This window comes from Hemiscyllium ocellatum, chromosome 15, assembly GCF_020745735.1.
Source record: "Hemiscyllium ocellatum isolate sHemOce1 chromosome 15, sHemOce1.pat.X.cur, whole genome shotgun sequence".
NCBI lineage: Eukaryota > Metazoa > Chordata > Chondrichthyes > Orectolobiformes > Hemiscylliidae > Hemiscyllium > Hemiscyllium ocellatum.
This window is the reverse complement of record NC_083415.1, coordinates 68,118,716-68,139,706: the sequence shown is the minus strand read 5'-3', so window position 1 is coordinate 68,139,706 and position 20,991 is coordinate 68,118,716. Positions and strand designations below refer to the sequence as shown.

The following is a 20,991-nucleotide window of genomic DNA, read 5'->3' as shown; positions in this document are numbered from 1 at the left end:
GTAAGGTTTATTGTCTAATGTTCATCTTCCACCAGATGTTTGGAATGATTTGTTGCTGGGAAAGATGTGAAACGTTGGCCTATTGGCTGGCCTCTGGCTATAGATTGTGACCACTAGAAAGAAGGATAAATTGAGATTTGTCCTGCACCTTGTTTTACAGCCCACAAAGTTCTGTTGAAACATACTGTAGTGGTGCAGGAAATGCAGCAGCCAGTTCTGCACAGCAAGAGGCCACAAACAGCGATATGAACATGGTTGGTTTATTTGAGTGCCAGAATACAGGAAACAGCTCCTTTTCTCTTTCAAGTAATGCCTTGGGTTCCACCATTCCTTTGTACCGACGTTCCAAAACTTCCACAGTACTGATCCTCCAGCAGCATGGATTCTCTGAGAGTGCGGTGCTCCCTCAGCACTGATTCTCTGAGAGTGCGGCGCTCCCTCAGCACTGATTCTCTGAGAGTGCGGTGCTCCCTCAGCACTGATTCTCTGAGAGTGCGGCACTTCCTCAGCACTGATAATCTGAGAGTGCGGCACTCCCTCAGCACTGATTAGATTAGATTAGACTTACAGTGTGGAAACAGGCCCTTCGGCCCAACAAGTCCACACCGACCCGCCGAAGCGCAACCCACCCATACCCCTACATTTACCCCTTACCTAACACTACGGGCAATTTAGCTTGGCCAATTCACCTGACCTGCACATCTTTGTGACTGTTGGAGGAAACCAGTCGCCTGAGTCGGGAATTGAACCCGGGTCTACAGGCGCTGTGAGGCAGCAGTGCTAACCACTGTGCCAATTCTCTGAGAGTGCGGGTGCTCCCTTAGCACTGATTCTCTGAGAGTGCGGCACTCCCTCAGCACTGATTCCCTGAGAGTGCGGCGCTCCCTCAGCACTGATTCTCTGAGAGTGCGGCACTCCCTCAGCACTGATTTTCTGAGAGTGCAGCGCTCCCTCAGCACTGATTCTCTGAGAAAATATGGTGCTTCCTCAGCACTGATTCTCTGAGAATATGGTGCTCCCTCAGCACTGATTCTCTGGGAGTGCGGCGCTCCCTCAGCACTGATTCTCTGAGAGTGCGGTGCTCCCACAGCACTGATTCTCTGATAATATGGTGCTCCCTCAGCACTGATTCTCTGGGAGTGCGGCGCTCCCTCAGCACTGATTCTCTAAGAGTGCGGTGCTCCCTCAGCACTGATTCTCTGAGAGTGCGGCGCTCCCTCAGCACTGATTCTCTAAGAGTGCGGTGCTCCCTCAGCACTGATTCTCTGAGAGTGCGGCGCTCCCTCAGCACTGATTCTCTAAGAGTGCGGTGCTCCCTCAGCACTGATTCTCTGAGAGTGCGGCGCTCCCTCAGCACTGATTCTCTAAGAGTGCGGTGCTCCCTCAGCACTGATTCTCTGAGAGTGCGGCGCTCCCTCAGCACTGATTCTCTAAGAGTGCGGTGCTCCCTCAGCACTGATTCTCTGAGAGTGCGGCGCTCCCTCAGCACTGATTCTCTAAGAGTGCGGCGCTCCCTCAGCACTGATTCTCTGAGAGTGCGGCGCTCCCTCAGCACTGATTCTCTGAGAGTGCAGCGCTCCCTCAGCACTGATTCTCTGAGAGTGCGGCGCTCCCTCAGCGCTGATTCTCTGAGAGTGCGGCGCTCCCTCAGCACTGATTCTCTGGGAGTGTGGTTCCCCCTCAGCACTGATTCTCTGAGGGGGTGAAAGGCTTGTCTTGTGAGGAGCAGTTGAGGACTCTGGGTCTGTAGTCAGGGTTTAGAACAATGAATGGGGATCTGATTGAAACTTACAGAATACTGAGAGGCCTGGATAGAGTGGACATGGGCAAGATGTTTCCACCAGTAGGAGAGATTAGGACCCGAGAGCACAGCCTTAGAGTGAAGGGACAACCCTTTAGAACTGAGATGAGGAGGAATGTCTTCATCCAGAGGATGGAAACTCTGTGGTACTCATTGCCGCAGAGGGCTGTGGAGACCAAGCCATTGATTGTGTATTTAATAGAGAGGTAGATAAGATATTGATCAGGAAGAGAATCAAAAGTTGCAGGGAAAAGGCAGGAGGTTGGGGTTGAGAAACGCATCAGCCATGATTGAATGGGCTGACTGGTCAAAGTCTGCTCCTGTGTCTTATGGTCTTGAGAGATTTGGGAGTGTGTAGAGACTCATGGCAGGTGACTGAAAGAACTGGAAACCAGACGAGACATTTTATTATCATGTGGAAAACATAGGTTCTTTTATTAAAAGTGATTACCTCACTTCCTCCCCAGCATCTTGACACCTTTTATTTGTCAGCAATGTTTAACAGCTTCTCCTTAGAAAATGGGTCTGAAAATGATTTAACGTGTTCTCTTATTTTTTTAAGCTTCCTTTCTGACTCAGTTTTTTTAAGCCAAGAGGCTTATCTTGGCTTTGGGTTATGTTCTGTCAGTGCGTAGAGTGAATCGCTTTAGCATATGTTTGCAGCTAAGCTTCGTCAATGGAAATGATGACCTGTGAGTTATTGGTTAACCACTGGAATTGGAAAATTCTCCCTCGAGGTGATTAGCAACAAATATTCTTCAGCTTCCACTGCCCCTCCATAAGAAACACACGCACAACTGTCTCCCTCTTTTCCTTCCTGATTAGAAAGCATTAACTCATCTGAAGTGAAGCCTTGTGATTGTACCTTTGGATTGCAGCCTAGTCAATGATGATGAATGCTTATATTCTTGTTCAGATTCTAAGAGATGGGAGTGTACTTCTGTGCTCAGTGTGATCTACAAGGTCCACGGCCAAGCTCTGAACCACACCGGTTCCGATTGCAGAGGGAGCCACCTTCCTATAAACAGTGACCCCAACACAATAGGAAATTACCTTGAAGGGACTATCAATTAGCATGATTCCTTTATTCTAAGTGAATATTCTGCATTAAAAGAGGCCATGATATGAAAGTGCTGGTGTTGGACAAAGTCAGAAGTCGAGGAGAAAGTGAGGTCTGCAGATGTTGGAGATCAGAGCTGAAAATGTGTTGCTGGAAAAGTGCAGCAGGTCAGGCAACATCCAAGGAACAGGAAATTCGATGTTTCGGGCATAAGCCCTTCTTCAGGAAGTCAGAAGTCAAGAACAATAGGTTTACTTGAAATCACTTCACCTTCACCTGACAAAGGAGCAGCGCTCCAAACACTTGTGGTTTCAAAAAAAACTGTTGGACTAAAACTGGTGTTGTGTGACTTCTGAATTAAAAGAATTTAGCTGACTCTCACTTTGCAAGCTAGAATGTATGTTTATTTCATATTTGAAATTGTACCCATTGGATGTTTTCAGTTCAGTACACTAACATGCACCATACCTTAGAGTCATAGAGATGTACAGCACAGAAACAGACCCTTCTGTCCAACTAATCCATGCCAACCAGATATCCTAAACTAATCCTGTCCCATTTGCCAGCGTTTGGCTCATATCCCTCCAAACCCTTCCTATTCATATACCCATCCCGATGCCTTTTCCATGCTGTAACTGTACCAGCCTCCACCACTTTCTCTGGCAGCTCATTCCATACACATACCACCCTCTGCGTGAAAATGTTGCCCCTTAGGCCCCTTTTAAATCTTTCCTTTCTCACCCTAAACCTATGCTCATTAGTCTCGGACTCCCCTACCTTCGGGAAAAGACTTTGACTATTCACCCTATCCACGACCTTCATGGTTTTATAAACCTCTATAAGGTTGCCGTAATCGGCCTTTCCCTGTGAGGAGTCTATCAATCAGAGGCCCCGCAGAAAGCAGTGAGGAAGAGAGGAGAGTTCGAGCAACATTTCCTGACGTTAACCCCGAACAGTGTGACTGATCTTTGCCCTCTTGTTCTGAACACTCTTCTCGAGAAATATCTGCCTTATCAAATCATTTAAATATTCAGAATGCTTCAATTGAGTTCCCCTTAATCATCTTGACTAGAGGGAGTCCAAACCTAGGCCATGCTCCTATCCTCCTAATTTAATGCTAGACCTTGGTACCATTCTGAATCTGGACGTGAGCCAACCCTAACCCTAACATTTTCAAACACGTTCCCCACCCCCCCACCTCCCCCCCTCTTGCTGAGAGCTGACAGTTCCTTGTGTTTTGTGGGGGGGGGGGATATGATGCACACTCAAGAGACTTGCACAAAATATCACTGACAGCTGATGATTCCCAATACAACCCATAACATGTGTTTCTATTGCAAGTCCCCTTTAAGAACATAAGTTTAAAGGTCTGCGTCTGTCTGTGACCAGAAGGAGCTGCACGGGTTACCATGTTTTAGAGACATTGAGTTTTTAATAGGATGGTGAAAGGCCCATTGATCCATTGAAGGCAGAAGTGGGTACTACAAGATGAAGGGCCTTTGCCTCAGATGCTGCCTGACCTGCTGTGCTTTTACAGCACCACTCTGATCTTGACATTGACCATTGTGCTCTGTCATCGAACATTTGTGAGGATGTTAACAATGGGTTTGAGTGAAGGGCAGAGATGTTTGAAATAATAAATCACAGGAGTTTCGAAAAGTGCTTTGGGAAACTGTTTGACAGTCCCATTTCCTCCACCCAAACCAATCCCAGGAAATAACTGGAAACTGCTGGGTAAACTGCCATTGTGGGTCACATGTGGGTCAGGCTTGTGGCAATACCTGGAATTGAGCAAGTGGTTTTTGATAGACTGCCTCAGGATCTGTAACGCTGGACATTACAGGAGGTTGCAGTTTGAAATGTCGGACTGGATAGGCAGTTCTGTAAAGAAAGAAAGGGATTTTTTTTCTGGTCATCATTATGGTGAGGATCACTTGGAAAATGTTCCTGATTTTGTTTAAAATTGTGAACAGAGGAAATTTTATCACTTCCTGATGAATATTAGATCTGTGCCCCTCCCTGTCACCTCCTTTGTTCTCAGATCAGTTATTCCGTCCCCAAAAGGGCTGCTTCACAGCCATTGGTTTTCGCAAGCTTCCAGAAGCAGTACAGTAAACAACTAGATAGTCAGCCCAACTCCTAAAAGATACATGAAAGGCAAACAGGGCTTCTGTTTAATGTTTCATTTTAAAGACAGCATCTCTGGCCAAATGACAATTCCTTGGTATCTCACTGGTTTTAGATTTTAGCCTTAATTGTGTGTTCATGTCTCTGAAATGGGGATTCAACCCACAATTGCTGACTCAGACAAGATTATAATCCCTAAGAATGAAGAAGTTTGTTTCTGCAGCCCTTTCCAATGAAGCATCAGCCCTTTCCAATTTTTCTGCCAAAGTTTTGAGTTCTATTGGTATCTGAAATTGAATTATTTTGTTATTACCTCGTCCTAACTTGGATGAATCCGTAATGGCACTGACTTCTGCTTTGGTACGTAATTGAGATATGCTTCTTTATGTCAAGATGAAAGGCAGTGGATATTGTGTGTTTATATATTTTCCTCCATTAAGCCATTGAGATCTGAAAAGGTCACACATTAATGAGACAAAGAACATCGAGAGAGTTGGGCTGAAATCCCAGTGTAATCAAATCATTGCTTATTGTGCTGTCTTGTAAACTGAGCTTTTAAAGAATTTCTCACTCAACTGGTTAAACAGGACTATTTGGTTCATAAGTAGCTGACCAGAAGGTCCACTGCCTCATAGAATTAACCCTTCAACTGTTGATTTTAAGAGCAGATATTTTGAAGCTCTGTTGTTTCATAACATCTTCCATGAGCTGTGTTCCCTGTCCAACTCCAAAAGTTGGGTATTAATTCCAGGCTGACAGTCCCGGAGGGTCAGCGCTGAGGGGGTGTCACACTGTCAGAGGGTCGGTGCTGAGGGAGTGCCGCACTGGCGGAGGGTCATTGCTGAGGGGGTGCCGCACTATCAGAGGGACAGAGCTGAGGGGGTGCCACTCTGTTGCAGGGTCACTACTGAGGGGGTGCCGCACTGTCGGAAGGTCAGTACTGAGAGGGCGCCGCATTGCCGGAGGGTCAGTACTGAGGGGGTGCCGCACTGTCAGAAGGTCAGTACTGAGGGGGTGCCGCACTGTCAGAAGGTCAGTACTGAGGGAGTGCCACACTGTCAGAAGGTCAGTACTGAGGGAGTGCCGCACTGTCAGAGGGTCGGTGCTGAGGGAGTGCCGCACTGTCGGAGGGTCAGTGCTGAGGGAGTGCCGCACTGTCGGAGAGTCGGTGCTGAGGGAGAGCTGCACTGTTGGCGCTGAGGAGGTTTGTGTTCTCAGGCGATCAGTGAGTGCTGTACTGTCGGAGGGTCAGTACTAAGTAGGATAGCATTAGCCCATAAGACATAGGAGCAGAAATTAGACCATTCAGCCCATTGAGTCTGCTCAGCCAATCAATCGTGGCTGATAAATTTTCAACCTCATTCTGCCACTTTCTTTACAACCTTTGATCTATCTCTGTTTAAATACACTCAATGACCTGGCAGTGTGGCAGTGAATTCCACAGATTCCCCACTCTCTGGCTGGAGAAGTTTCTCCTTATCTCCGTTCTAAAGGGTCTTCCCTCTACTCTAAGGCTGTGCCCTCGGGTCCTGGTCTCTCCTGTTAATGGAAACATCTTCCCAATGCCCACTCTGTCAAGGCTGTTGAGCGTTCTGTAAGTTTCAATGAGATCGCCCCCACATCCTTCGAAACTCCATCAAGTATAGTTCCAGAGATACCTCAAACGTTGCTAATTTGTTTAGCCTTTCATTCCTGGGATCATTCTCGTGAACCTCACCTGGGCCTGCTCAGGGCCAGTCCATCCTTCCTGAGATATGGGGTTCAAAATTGCTCTCAATACTCTAATTGTGGCCTGATCAGAGCTTCAGAAGTATATCCCTTTTATATTCTTGAGATGAATGACAACATTGTATTTGCCTTCATAACTACCAACTCAACCTGTAAGTTTACCTTGAGAGAATCTTAGATTAGGACTCCCAAATCCCTCTGCAAGGTTCCCAAATCCCTTTGCACTTCTGATTTCTGAATTTTCTCCCCATTTAGAAATTAGTCCATACCTATATTCTTCCTATCAAAGTGCATGACCTCATACTTGTCCATGTTGTATTTCATCTGCCACTACTTTGCCCCTTTCCTTACCTGCCAATGATTCTGCAGCTGCCGCACCTCTTCAATGTTACCTGTCCCCCTACCTGTCTTTCTACTATCTGCAAACTTAGCCAGATTTTGCTCAGTTCCTTCATCCAGATCATTAATGTATAAAGTGGAAAGTTGTGGTCCCAACACTGATGCTTGTGGAACACCACTAGTCACTGGCTTCCATCATGAGAAGGACCCTTTCATCCCCACTCTCTGCCTTCTGCCAGACAGCCAAACTGCACCCATGTAAGTACTTTGCCTCTAACACCATGGGCTCTTAAGTTACTCAGCAGCCTCCTATGCAGCACCCTATCAAAGACCTTCTTAAAGCCCAGGTAGATAAGGTCCATTGGTCTTGGTCTTGGTCTAACCTGCTCATTATGTCCTCAAAGAATTCTAGTAGATTTGTCAGACATGACCTCCCCTTGATAAAACTATGCTGACTTTACCCTGTTTATTCGAGAGTCGATACTGAGAGAGTGCTGCACTGTCGGAGGTGCTGTCTTCAGTTGAATTGAGGCCCTATTTTGCATTAAAACATAGCATGGCACAACATCAAAAGACACAAGGTTCCCCTTGCATCCATATCATGAACTGTCCCAGAACTGAACCAAAATTTCTAACACAGAATATATAGTCACTAGCACGTTTAATGTGGGATTTTGCTGTATGCAATTTCAACGTTCCCCTTCCTGTAATACTGTAGTGACTATATTTCAGGCTGAGTGCCTTTGTGACATTCTGTAGTAAGACGAAGGCTTATACAAATGCAAGTCTTCACTAGGATTCTCTCATCTTATTCCTGGAACTTTTCATGGAGAAGCAGGCCATTCACCCCAAAATAGTCCATGCTGATCTCAAATATTAGCGTGCTAGAGATTGAAACATAAACAGAAAGTGCTAGAGAAATTTGCAAATCTTGCAATTCTGAGGAGGAGTCACAATAGTCTTGATGTTAACTGTTTCTCTCTTGACAGGTGCTACCAGACCTGCTGAGTTTCTCCAGCACTTTTTGTTTTCAGTCAGTGTTCCATGTCAACTGCCCCCCACCATCTAACGTACCAGTAAACCACAAATTGCTTTTAAAAAGCAGGGATTAAAGCAAATGCAAAATTTTTTCTGTTATATTAGCACAAAATTAGCAATAAGGGCAGCACGGTAGCCCAGTGGCCAGCACTGCTGCCTCACAGTGCCAGGGACCTGGGTTCGATTCCAGCCTCAGGAGACTGTGTGGAGTTTACACATTTTCCCTGTGTCTGTGTGGGTTTCCTCCGTGTGCTCCGGTTTCCTCCCACAGTCCAAAGATGTGCAGGTTAGGTGAATTAGCCATGCTAAATTGCCCACAGTGTTCAGGGATGTGCAGGTTAGGTGCATTAGTCAGGGGAAGTGTAAAGCAATAGGGTAGGGGCTTGATCTAGGTAGATCTTCAGGTGGTCGGTGTAGATTTGTTGGGCCAAATGGCCTGTTTCCACACTGTAGGGATTTTGTGATTCTACGAAAATCATTCATGGGAATATTTAATTCCTGACTCTTCCGAGTAATCCTCGTACTGATGTTCTTGCCTAGGGGGCAATGTTGCTGGAGGCAGGCTTCTTGACATTAATGTGAATATTTGAGTTCAGTGCCATTTTCTCCATTCATTCCAAAACAATGCTAGCAAAGGTCATGCAAACACATTTGACAACATCCTTCTGTTTTTCTTCTCTATTTTACACATATTACTTTGACTTATCTGTATTTCTCTTTCTCTGAATAATGCCCCAGCTATTCTGGGGGTGCAATCCATGGCATCCTGCCAGTCTGAAGCAGCTTGCTCTTCTGGTTAGCCAGTTGTTGTGAATGAACTGTCTCTGGATAGTATTCTGAAAAGTTACCATGTGCCAGTATACAACAAAAGATATGCACTTAACTCAGAGCACTTGTGACCTTTGGCTGTCCCAAAGCACTCAGGTTTAAGACAAGTAGCTTGTGCAGGGAAGAGTAAATAGAGAAAATTACCTACGAGTAACTTATTATAGATGTAGGTTTACTGGCTGACAGCTCAGCGAGCAAACCTACATCCAGAACCTCAACCTGAGCTACAAATCTTTTCAAACCTTGCTAACTTATAATTAAAATATGCATCTATAGATTGTGCAACTTGGGCAGTGTCCCTTGGGGGTGATGGGTGCATGCTGTTACCCTTCACTGGGATAATGCACTGAAATACCAGCCATGTTCATAGTTCCTTGAGAGTAGAGTTGCAGGTAGGTAGGTAGAGAAGGGGTGCTGGCAGGTGGGACTAGATTGGGTTGAGATATCTGGTCGGCATAGACGAGTTGGACCGAAGGGTCTGTTTCCATGCTGTACATCTCTGACTCTATGACGGTGTTATTCTTGGAGTCACCATGGAAGTTAAAGGTTTTTAGTGGTCTGTTACTACTTGGTATTTCTCGAGTAATTTGAAAGATCCTGATTAAAGAAATTGAGAGAGGATCTGGGGGCTAGGTGATTATGAGTGGTAGTTTAACTATCCTGTCCAGGAAGGTGGAGCTTTGTGAGCGAGAAAACATATTGATGTTGCTCAAGATCAGAACGGGCTGCTCAGCACATGGCAGACCCCATGTTTCCCAAATGCCTTATGTACGCAGAAGCGACTAGATGTCTCTGCATTGGAATGTAGTTGTTATGGCAACAGATTAGGCTGCCGTGAGCCTGTTAATGATGTTGCAGCATCCCCTGTACAAATGAACCAGAATATTCAGTGGGAACGCTCGATTTGAAAGCTGCTGAGTCAGCAGTCAGCCATGTGAGGCTTGTTTACCAGGCAGCCTGGCGAGAGAGAGAGACCTTGTGATCTTTCACATGATACTCCTCACACAGGAATCAAAAAAAAGGACCAAATCTGATTTTAACTGAGATTGAGCAACTTTACATAATCCACGTACTCGTAATGATCCAATATCATTAACTAGTTCTACATTCTTACCAGGTTTGAAGAGTTGTTCAGCATGTGAATAATTAAACCAGTGCCCCTCATACTTTAACCTCTCAATTCATTAAAGGCGTGGTGCCAAGTATCCCTCAACCTCTTCTTAGCACTGCTTGTTTATTTGGTAAAATCACTCATCATGGCTCACTGATGTCCTTTAGATAGGAAATCTGCTTTCATCACCTGATCTGGCCTACATGTGACTCCAGACACGCAACAGTGCCCTTTCAACTGCCCCCTGAAATGGCCTAGCAAGCCACTCATTGTAAGGGCTGCTGGGGACAGGCAATATGTTTTGACTAGCCAGCAAACCCATTTCCCACAAGTTAACTAAAAATAAAATTCCCCAAAGCCTGTTCACCATCTACAAGGCGCATGTCAGGAGTGGAATACTCCCCACTTGCCCTGGCTGGATGCAGCTCTAACAACACTCAGGAACTCGTGAACATCCAGGACAAGCCAGCCCGCTTGATTGACACCACATCCATAAACACCCACCCCCTCCACTACCGACGCTCAGTAGCAGCAGGGTGTACTACCTGCGAGATTCACTGCAGAAATCACCAAAGATCCTCAGGCAGCACTTTCCAAACCTATGACCACTTCCATCTAGAGGGACAAGGACAGCAGGTTCATGGGAACACCATCCCTGCAAGTTCCCCATCAACCCACTCACCATCCTGACTTGGAAATACATCACCGTTCCTTCAGTGTCGCTGGGTCAAAACCCTGGAGTTCCCTCCCTGATGGCATTGTGGGTCAACCTACAGCACATGGACTACAGCGGTTCAAGAAGGCAGCTCACCCCCACCTTCTGAAGGGGGCATCTAGGGAAAAGGGTAATAAGTGCTGGCCAGCTAGCAATGCCCATGTCCAATGAGTGAAACAAAATCCTTGCCAATAAAATGAATGTCAACTACTTATTATTAACAAGTGATGGTGAGGAAAATCCAGTGCCCAGTTTTCTTCAGTTGGTACCACCCGCAACTGAGCGTCAGGGCTGAGCTGCCCCTGGGAATTTAACTCCATCTGGATTGAGGGAGTGCTGCACTGTCTGAGGGTCAGTGCTGAGGGAGTCCTGCTCAACTGGAGGTTCTATTGCTAATTTGAATCCTGGAATCATACTGTGTTTGGCCTAATTGTGTCAGTACCTGTTAAAGCCAAGCTTTTCCTTCTTATCCACTTCTGAATATTCCTGGACATCAGGATTCTCTGGGCAAAAGTGAGGACTGCAGATGCTGGACATCAGAGTCTAGATCAGTGTGTTGCTGGAAAAGCACAGCAGGTCAGGCAGCATCCGAGGAGTCGGAAAATCGACATTTCGGGCAAAAGCCCTTCATTCGTCCTGATGCTGCCTGACCGGCACCACTCTAATCAAGGTGCTCTGGGCTTGTTGTTCATACATTTCACCTGAAAGTAACATATTGAGCTTCTACTTTCACCAATTCCTTTTCAAACACACTCATCTCCTCCTGGTTCTGCAGTAGATATATCCTGAGATAGCTGTTCCCAGTCTACATTGGCCAATTTCATAAAAGCTTGCCTTCCCTCAATCTTAAACCCTTTTTAACAGACCACCTTTTTCCTTTTCCAAAACAAACTCTGCTCTGTTTGAGAATAAACCCTGTAGCCAATATTAATCCATCAATCAATATCACAAACCTGTGTCTGCATTGCTGTTGTTTGGTATTGTTGCTGTATTCATTGCTGTACCAGTCAGACCTGTGGATTATTGCATGAAATAATCCAAACCATTTCAGAATAATGTAAATCCCGTCCTGGATGAGATTGTGGAGTAGGTGGAAGTGCGTGGTAAAGTAGGGCTGAGTCACCACAGCTTTGACAAGGGGAAGTCATACCTGACAAATCTGTTAAAATTCTTTGAGGAGGTAATGAGCAAGTTAGAGAAAGGAGCACCAGAGGATTTGATCTATTTGGATTTCCAGAAGGATTTTGAATAAGTGGCACACAGGAGGCTGCTAAATAAATTAGGTCAAATGATGTTAGGGCAACATGCTGGCATGGAGAGAAGATTGGCTGATTAGCATAAGGCAGAGAGTGGGGATATGGGGGCTTTTTCAGGATGGCAGCTGGTGACTGGTGGAGTCTCACAGGGGTCAGTATTGGGCCCACAACTATTCACATGGTATATTAACGATCTGGATGAAGGAAATGAGGGAATTGTTGCTGGGTTTACAGATGTCACAAAGATAGGTGGAGGGCAGGGAGGCTATAAAGGACTTGGACAGGCTGCGAGAGTGGACAAAGAACTGGCAGGTGGAATTCTGAAGCACATAGGGACTTGGGCTCCGAAGATTACCATGCAGGTTTGTATGGCAGTTAGAAAGGCAAATGCAATGTTAGCATTGTTTTCAAGAGGGCTCGAGAGGAGCAGGTGTGCACTGCTAAGGCTGTATGGGGGGGGCAGGGGGAGGGTGTGGTTGGAGGATATGGGGCTGCACTCTCTGGTCGTGGTTTATTATGAATGGAAGACTTTTTTTGAGAATTTGAAACTGATATCCCATTAAACATCAGAGTTTTCGCTGGAGGGTGAACATCAGAAAGTTGAGAGGAAATATTGTGGTCAGGTCTGTCAATCTAATCATCTCTCAGGATATCAGCACATAATCAGAAACAGACTGACTGTGTGTCACACAGCTTCCTACCCTGTGTGACCAAAGGCCATGTCTCTGCACAATGGAATCTCACTTCAGCCATTGCATTTTTCTTTGATGAGTGTGTTGCATTTACTGTGAGTGCAGAGATAAAGTACAGACGTCGCTATAACCATTAGCCGTTCTCAGAAACCTCTCCCTATCTCAGTCCAATTTTCTCCTGCCCCTCAATAAATCTTATTCTTGGACTCACTGCTAGCCCCCCCAACATGTTACCTGAGACAGTGACTCAGTTGTACTGGGTAGAGTATAATCACTGATAAAAAGATGTAGTAGGTTAAGAATTTTGATATCTGTCTAGAAATGATAACTGCATTATCAGGCAATCGAAGTTATTTTGGAAAGCCAACCCCAAGTCCTGATGAATCTATCCCAACAGAAGTCAAATTAGTTTTCCTTTGTGGGAATCCAAGGAAAGTGATGGGTCCAGACAGAGTACCAGGCCGTGCACTCAGAGCATGTGCAGATCAACTGGCAGAGGTCTTCTCAGACATCTTCAACCTCTCCCTGCCTGTTTCAAGAGGGTCAATATCATCCCTGTGCCTAAGAAGTCTCATGCAGCATGTCTCAATGACTACCACCCAGTGGCCCTAACTTCGGTGGGCATGACGTGCTTTGAAAGGCTGGTCATGGCATTAATCAACTCCAGCCTCCCCACTACTCCTGACCCACTCCAATTTTCCTATTGGACCAACAGATCCATGTCAGATGCCAAATCACTTGCCCTTCACTCCTCCTGAGAACATCTTAACACCAAGAACAGCTACGTAAGAATCCTACTCACTGACTACAGTTCAGCCTTCAACACTATTATCCCCTTGAGACTGATTACTAAACTTAGTGATCTCGGACTAATCCCCAGTCCCTGCAACGGGACCCTCAGTTTCCTGACCCACAGGCCACAATCAGTGAAGATTGGGGACAATATTTCATCGAGTAAAAAGTGAGGTCTGCAGATGCTGGAGATCACAGTTGAAAAATGTGTTGCTGGTTAAAGCACAGCAGGTCAGGCAGCATCCAAGGAACAGGAAATTTGACGTTTTGGGCCAGAGCCCTTCATCAGGAATATTTCATCCTCACTAACACTCAACACTGGAGCCCCACAACAGTGTACACTCAGCCCCCTGCTGTACTCACTGTATACCCATGACTGCGTCGCCAAACACCAGACTAATGCCATTTACAAGGTTGCTGATGACACCACCATGGTCGGTCAAATCTCAGATGACAATGAAACAGACTACATCAGGAGGTGAGAGACCTGGAAGAATGGCGCACTGAGAACAACCTCGCTCTCAATGCCGGCAAAACCAAGGAACTCATTATTGACTCTTGGCGGATGTTACTCATGCTCCCCCCCCCCCCCACACACACACACACACACACACACACACACACACACACACACACACATTAACATCACACAGGTGGAACGAGTGGAGAGTGTCAAGCTCCTGGGAGTGGTCATCCACAACAAGCTTTCTTAGACACTTCATGTGGACGCACTGGTTACAAAGGCCCCACAACGTCTCTTCTTCCTCAGGCAGCTGAGGAAATTTGCCATGACGGCGAATACCCTTGCCAACTTTTATAGGTGCACCATTGAGAGCATTCTCTCTGGATGTATCACTACCTGGTATGGTAACTGTACCATTCAAGATCGGAGACGGTTACAGAGAGTGGGGAACTCAGTCTGGACAATCACAAAGGACAACCTCCCATCTACAGAATCCATCTACCAGGCCCACTGTCAAGGAAAGGCCGCCAGCATTCTCAAAGATCCATCCCACCCTGGCAATGTTTTTCTATAACCTCCACCATCAGAGAGAAGCCTGAACACACACACCAGCCAGTTTTATAACGGTTTCTACCTTACTGTTGTTAAAATACTGTTAACAAACTCTTAACATCCGCCTGTTCCTGTGTTTTTGTTTTTGCTGCTGTTTACCTATTATTTACTATCTGTGCTCCTGAACTATGTCATCTGCCTGTATTGCTCGCACAACAAAGCTTTTCACTTGCCTCTGTATACGTGACAATAAATTCAATTCAATTAGTAGACGAGCCGCAAACACAGACCATTTAATATCTTCCAGTTTTCTTCACTCAGGCTAAACCTGTGAAATAAATGCCAGGCATTAGCATGGGCTCCTGCCCACCCTGACTCAGCAAATCTACAGAAGTTAGCAGTCAAATAATGTGTGTTCTTGCGAGAATTGGAAAGCTGTCTTCCTGAGCCCACAAATTGATTGAGGATCTTACAAGAAATCCCTGGTGCCTGCCCAGTTAGCCACAGACTAACATCTCTGAGAACGAAGTGTGGGTGTCCCCACAGACTGCTTCAGAACCAAGCTTTTGCGCTGCGTGATGAAGAGCTCAGGCCAAGCTGTGATGCGGCCATGTACAATTTACACCTTTACATGTTCTGTAAAGACTAATCTCAATACTGACTATGGGGGAGAGATACTGAAAGACGATCAGTGTCACTAACATCTGTGTAACTTGAGATCTAATTCAGAACCCTGAGCATAGAATCTAGGTTTAGACTTCACTGCATTACTCACAAAGTACTGCACTGTCGGAGGGTCAGTACTGAGGGAGTGCCGCACTGTCGGAGGGTCAGTGCTGAGGGAGTGCCGCACTGTCGGAGGGTCAATACTGACAGAGCATCGCACTGTCGGAGGGTCAGCACTGAGGGAGTGCTGCATTGTCGGAGGGTCAGCGCTGAGGGAGTGCCGCACTGTCGGAGGGTCAGTGCTGAGGGAGTGCCGCACTGTCGGAGGGTCAGTGCTGAGGGAGTGCCGCACTGTCGGAGGGTCAGTGCTGAGGGAGTGCTGCACTGTCGGAGGGTCAGCACTGAGGGAGTGCCACACTGTCCAAGGGTCAGTGCTGAGGAAGTGCTGCACTGTCAGAGGGTCAGTGCTGAGAGAACTCTGCATCATTTCTATTACAGAGGAGCAGGAGTAAAGCCATTTGGTGCTTCGAGTTTGCTTAGCCATTCGATTCAATCACACTGATCTATGTCTCAACCTTCCTGCTCTTCAATTAACTGCTTTTGCTACATATCCCTCAGCACTTTTGCCCAACAAAAATGTATCTATTTCAGGCTTGATCGCTCTAATTGCCCCACAGCCTCAGCGGCTCTGTTGTGGCCCAGAGTTCCAGATTGTCCCTGTCCCTTGTGTAAAAGTGCTTCCTGTCATCAACCCTGAACAACCAGCCTCGGGTTTTAACATTCCACTGCCTCGGTCTGGACATGCACACACACACAGCCACTGCCCTGTGAGCTGATTCTGTAGGTATTTTGTAATCACCCTGTTCAGGTATTTTATGTGACATCTTGAATTCAGGTCTCAGAGTTAGGGAAACTGTCTCTGCCATAAGAGGCTCCTAATAGTTTCTCTGTATCGAGCCCATTAGTTATCCCAATTTTTCTAAACTTCAGGCACACAAGCCCAGTTCCTGGAGCCCTGTGCTCACAACGTAACCCTTTGAGCTGTAGGATCTTTCTGGTGAATGTGTGGTTTATCCCCACCCAAGGCGAGTCCCTTCTTGCTGAGGTGTGGCTGTCCTGTGCAGTGCAGTTACTGCGGAAGTGAATCCCTTCTCTGTGGCACCATTCCCTCAACTATGTCCAGATACCCTTCAGACAAAGACCAGCTCTACATGAAAATAATTGCTCTGGTGATCTTCCTGTTGTGCTGAAGAATCAGTTCATTGTCGATTTGAACAAGAAATAAAACCATTTCTTTGAGATAAGCCACATTGCTTTTGAAACCCTGTTTGGTTTCTGTGGTTGAGGCCTGTCGCTCAGCACTGCCACCTGCTGGGTCTGTGTGGGGTGATGGGATGTAATTCATAATCAGGGTCTGTTTCTCTTATGAAACTGAAGCTACTGATCCATTCGGTTACATTTTCATCATCTGCATCTTAGAGGAATCTGAGAGCCAGGGAGAAAGATATTTCTTTCATCTGCCGCACTCATGAATACTGTTAGTTTTTCTTGCTGGAAGTCTGAGTGTGGGCTCAATGTATTTTCTCCCAAATATTTAACCTCCATGTATAAACCCCAGAAGGTATCTGCGTGTGGTATATCTTCCCCCAGCCTGACCTGATCCCACTGCACATATGGTTTCCAGTCAGAGTCACTGAGACTGCCCAGCACAGAGAGAGGCCCCAGGTCAATGCCAGGCCACCCTCTATATCATGTGGATCAAATTGAGGACACATCACGTTCTATGTCAGAACTAGACCCCTTTCCCAAGCTGCAGAATAATCCGATGCCCTCTCCTTTCCCCTAGCCCCGCTTATTCTCTATTGACACTGGGTCAGCCCCTTCCCACAAAAGCAACACTGAGGTTGGCACTCAGTGACACTCCTGCTCAAGGCTCCTTTTAGCCCACGTTCTCCAAATCAACAGAGGCTGAGGAGCATTAGACATGACCTTTTTAAGCCACTCATTCAAGGGTTTCCTGTGCCTCCTGTATCTGAGTGACTGCTAACCATCACTGTCCACCGTCAGTGACACCTTCTCCTCAGCTTTTCCCAGTCAATACTTTGGAACTGTGCCTATCATTTGAACAGAGTTGAATCTGTTTTGTTTTGTTTTAGTTATGATGGTGATTGAATAGAAACGCTGAGCAGGATATCAGGAGAAATCTTCAAACACAAGCTGTCCTCAGGTCTTTCACATTCACAACTGACCTGGCCAACAGAATTCATCCCAAAACCGCCAGCTGTATCCTGCACAGAGTGTCAGCCGAGACATAGTAACTCGGGTTGTGAACATTGCTGGCTCAGCGGAAATTTATTGTCTGTTCCTATTTTGCCCCTTGAAAAGGTGCTGGTGATGTCGACTGTTTTCTTAAAGTCCATGTGATGAAGATTGCTGCCCAGGAGAGTGTTTCTGAAGGAGTCGATGTTCATGTTAACTGAAAGACATTCTGACAGTGTTGGTATGGAGTATTACAGCACAGAGACAAGCCACTCTGCCCACCTGGTCCATTCTGGTGTTTTTGATTGACGTGAGCCTCCTCACAGCCCTTGTTCATCTCCCTGTGCCATCCAATTCCCCCTCTCCCTCATGTCTTTCTCCACCTTCCTCATATCAATACCATTCTCCTTGACTGCTTCCTGTGGGAGCAACATCCAGATTCTCCCTTATCTCTATGTAAAGAAATTTCTTCTGAATTCCCAGTTGGATGTTTGATGATTATCTTACATTGATGGCCCCAATGTCTGGTCTCCCTCACAATTGAAAACATTTCTTTTCATATACCATATCAAATTCTGTTATAATTCTAAAGATCTCTATCAGGTCACCCCTAAATTGTGTTATTTCTAGATAAAATAGTCCCAGCTGTAGCTTTCACAGATAATTACAACCCCTCCTTTCTGTACCTTCTCCAATATGTCTCTAACCTATATGAACCACAACCGTTAGGGTGGGACTTCCACAATTTTTGACTGAGAATATTATCACAAAGCTGGTGCCTTTTTCTAAAAGCTGTTCCTTTTCTGAAGGAACACTGTGTCCTTGGTTTTTCTCAGAGGGGTAGTAAATGGCTCCCGGTTCCAATTAGACAGAGATTAAAGGGCATTGAGAGGCCTTTTTGTTTGTTTGTAAACAGTCGAGACTTCAGCCCAAAGTGGTCATGTTTTAGAAGTGACTTGTATAATGAAAGGGGATTGGTCATCTCTCTAGTTGAGCAGTTCAGTCCAGAACTAGTTAGGAATTCAGCTGTGTGGAACCAGTCTCTCTATCTATCTATCTCTCTCTCTCTCTTTTACTTTTTTAAAGGGGGTTTCCGTATTCTCACAGTTGTGTATATTCAGAACGGCATAATTATTTCTACTTTGGATAGACTGAGTTCTGTGGGGGTTCTATATTCTGTTCTCTGTGTTTGATTGTGTAATTTTGTGAAGGAATTTTTGTTTGTTTTGAGTCTTGATAGTCAACCTAGCTAACTTATTGCAGGTAATTTTCACTGTACACTTACCAAAGCAAATTGCAAAGTTATGGTCTGGGCTGCCTGCTTCAGAAGGTTTTGAGTGGTCTGGCCTAGTCCATAACAGATTGGGGGCAGTTTGTGGGATTTTAAACAGCGAGTGGTAGGTGCTAGTCTCTTTATTTCGGGTGTTGGTTTGGTTGGTAGACAAAGCTTGGGATAGTAATGGCTTTTTCAGTCACCAAAAGTTTTCTGGTTGTGGATATGGTGACTTTGGAAGTTTTGCAAAACGTGGATAAGACCAAACTGCAGGAATTAGCAGACCAGCTGGGATTGGACCTGCCTGCATCTGTGAGGAAAGGAGAGATCATTACAGCGGTAACTCAGCATTTAAACTTGCTGGAGAAACCATCAGAATCTAAAGATATGGCAGGAATTCAATTGCAAATAAAACAGCTTGAGTTAGAGGCGAGAGATAAGGAAAGGGCAGCAAAAATGAAACTGTTTGAGTTATGATTAAAAGCAGAAAAGAGGGAGAAAGAGTAGAAGAAGAGAAAGAAGAGAGCAGCAGAACAGAGAAAAAGAGAGCGTTTGAACTTCAAAAACTGACCATTAAAAAGGAAAGTCAGCTTAAAAGGCTGGAGATAAAGATGGAAGGTAACCTTAGCGAGGAAGTAGTATGAACTCATGTTGAAGAAGTGAGAGTTAAAATGGCAAGGTTAGCAGCTGAAGTGGCTGATGATTATGAGCTGCTCCATAAAACACAGTTTGGCTTCACCAATCAATTTCAGTTCATGAGGAATTGAATTGGGGCAAAGAGAAATCCTCGTGTGGAAAGGGAGAGATTGCTCTCAGTGAAGATCATAAGCGTAACTTACCACAGGGTAAAAAAGTAACACTTGAGGGGGACAAAAAAGTTAAAAAGCTCCGGTGTTTTCATTGTAATGAAGTGTGCCATATAAAATCAGTGTTCATAGGCTAGGAGAAAGCCAGATGTTGGAAAACCGGACAAGCCTGGGAGTTTTGTTGGACTGGTAACGGGAAGCACAAGGGAAGTTAGACAACTGCCTCTGAGTGTACAAGATGATCAGAGGTTGGTTAAGGAGGAAGTGCCAGATCTGCTTAAAAAATGTACATGCAAGTGTAAAGTTTATTCACATAGACCAGGAATAGCAAGTAAAGAGGTTACAATATTAAGGGACACCAGATCCTCTGTCTGTAATGTTGAAGGATGAGGAGATATGTACTCCTGAGAAACTGTTGCCAGAAAAGATGATGTAACCAGGAATTCATGGTGAGACAAAAAGCACTCAATTATGTAAAGTGAGGCTAGAGAGCCCAGAGAAGAGTGGAGAATTTGTGGTAGGAGTATTGGACAAACTCTCAGTTCTGGGAATGCAATTTATCCTTGCAAATGATATCGCTCATTCACCGGTAGACATGCTGCCTACTTTAGTTGGAAAGCCAGTGGAGACGCAAGCAACTGAAGAAATGAAGTATGTTTATCCAGGAATTTTCCCAGATTGTGAGATCACGGCATGGACAGGTTAGACCGAAGGGTCTGTTTCCATGCTGTACATCTCTATGACAAGATCACAGACACACAGTTGATGCAAGAGAGTTCAAAAGGCATAAATAAGGAAACTGATGTAGCTTTATCAGGGACCTTTTTTTGATCAGATAAGTGGGACAGAGCAGGAGCAACTAGGTAAACATGCAAGTGTTTTTAGCTCTGCTAGACTTTTGAGTTACAGCAGAAAGTTGAGAAGTTAAAACAGTTATATCAAAAGGCAGAGACATAGAAGGAGAGTGAATACATCCCTGTCTTAATGAGGAAATGGAGACCATCACACATTCAAGCAGATGAGAAATGGGCAAAGATTCATCAAATTGTTTTGCCAGTACGGTACAGAAAGGAGGTGCTGCAAGTAGTGCATGAGTTATCACTTTGAGGTCATTTAGGGATGAAGAAAACACAGGCTTAAATACAAAGACATTTTTACTGGCCTGGACTACACAAGGATGTAGTTGAATTTTGCCAGACATGTCATACATGTCAGCTAATCAGAAAACCACAGGCAGTAATAACACCTGCATCTTTAATACCTATTCCAGCATTTGAGGAACCTGTCACAAGAGTCTTGATTGATTGTGTAGGTCCCCAACTTCAAACAAGTGGGAATAAGTATTTATTAATAATAATGGATATATTGACCAGATTTCCAGAGGCAGTACCGTTATGCAAAATTGCAGCTAAAAGGGTGTAGAAGAATTACTTAATTTTTTTTACTAGATACGGACTGCCAATCGAGATCCAGTCAGATCAAGGA

General features: G+C 45.4%; 1 protein-coding gene across 3 annotated transcripts in view; it reads left to right on the top strand.

Annotated features, from left to right (window-relative positions):
* The window catches only part of mtss1 (MTSS I-BAR domain containing 1), a 197,926-nt gene that overhangs the window by 135,256 nt on the left and 41,679 nt on the right, over positions 1-20,991 (top strand). The window lies entirely within an intron of this gene.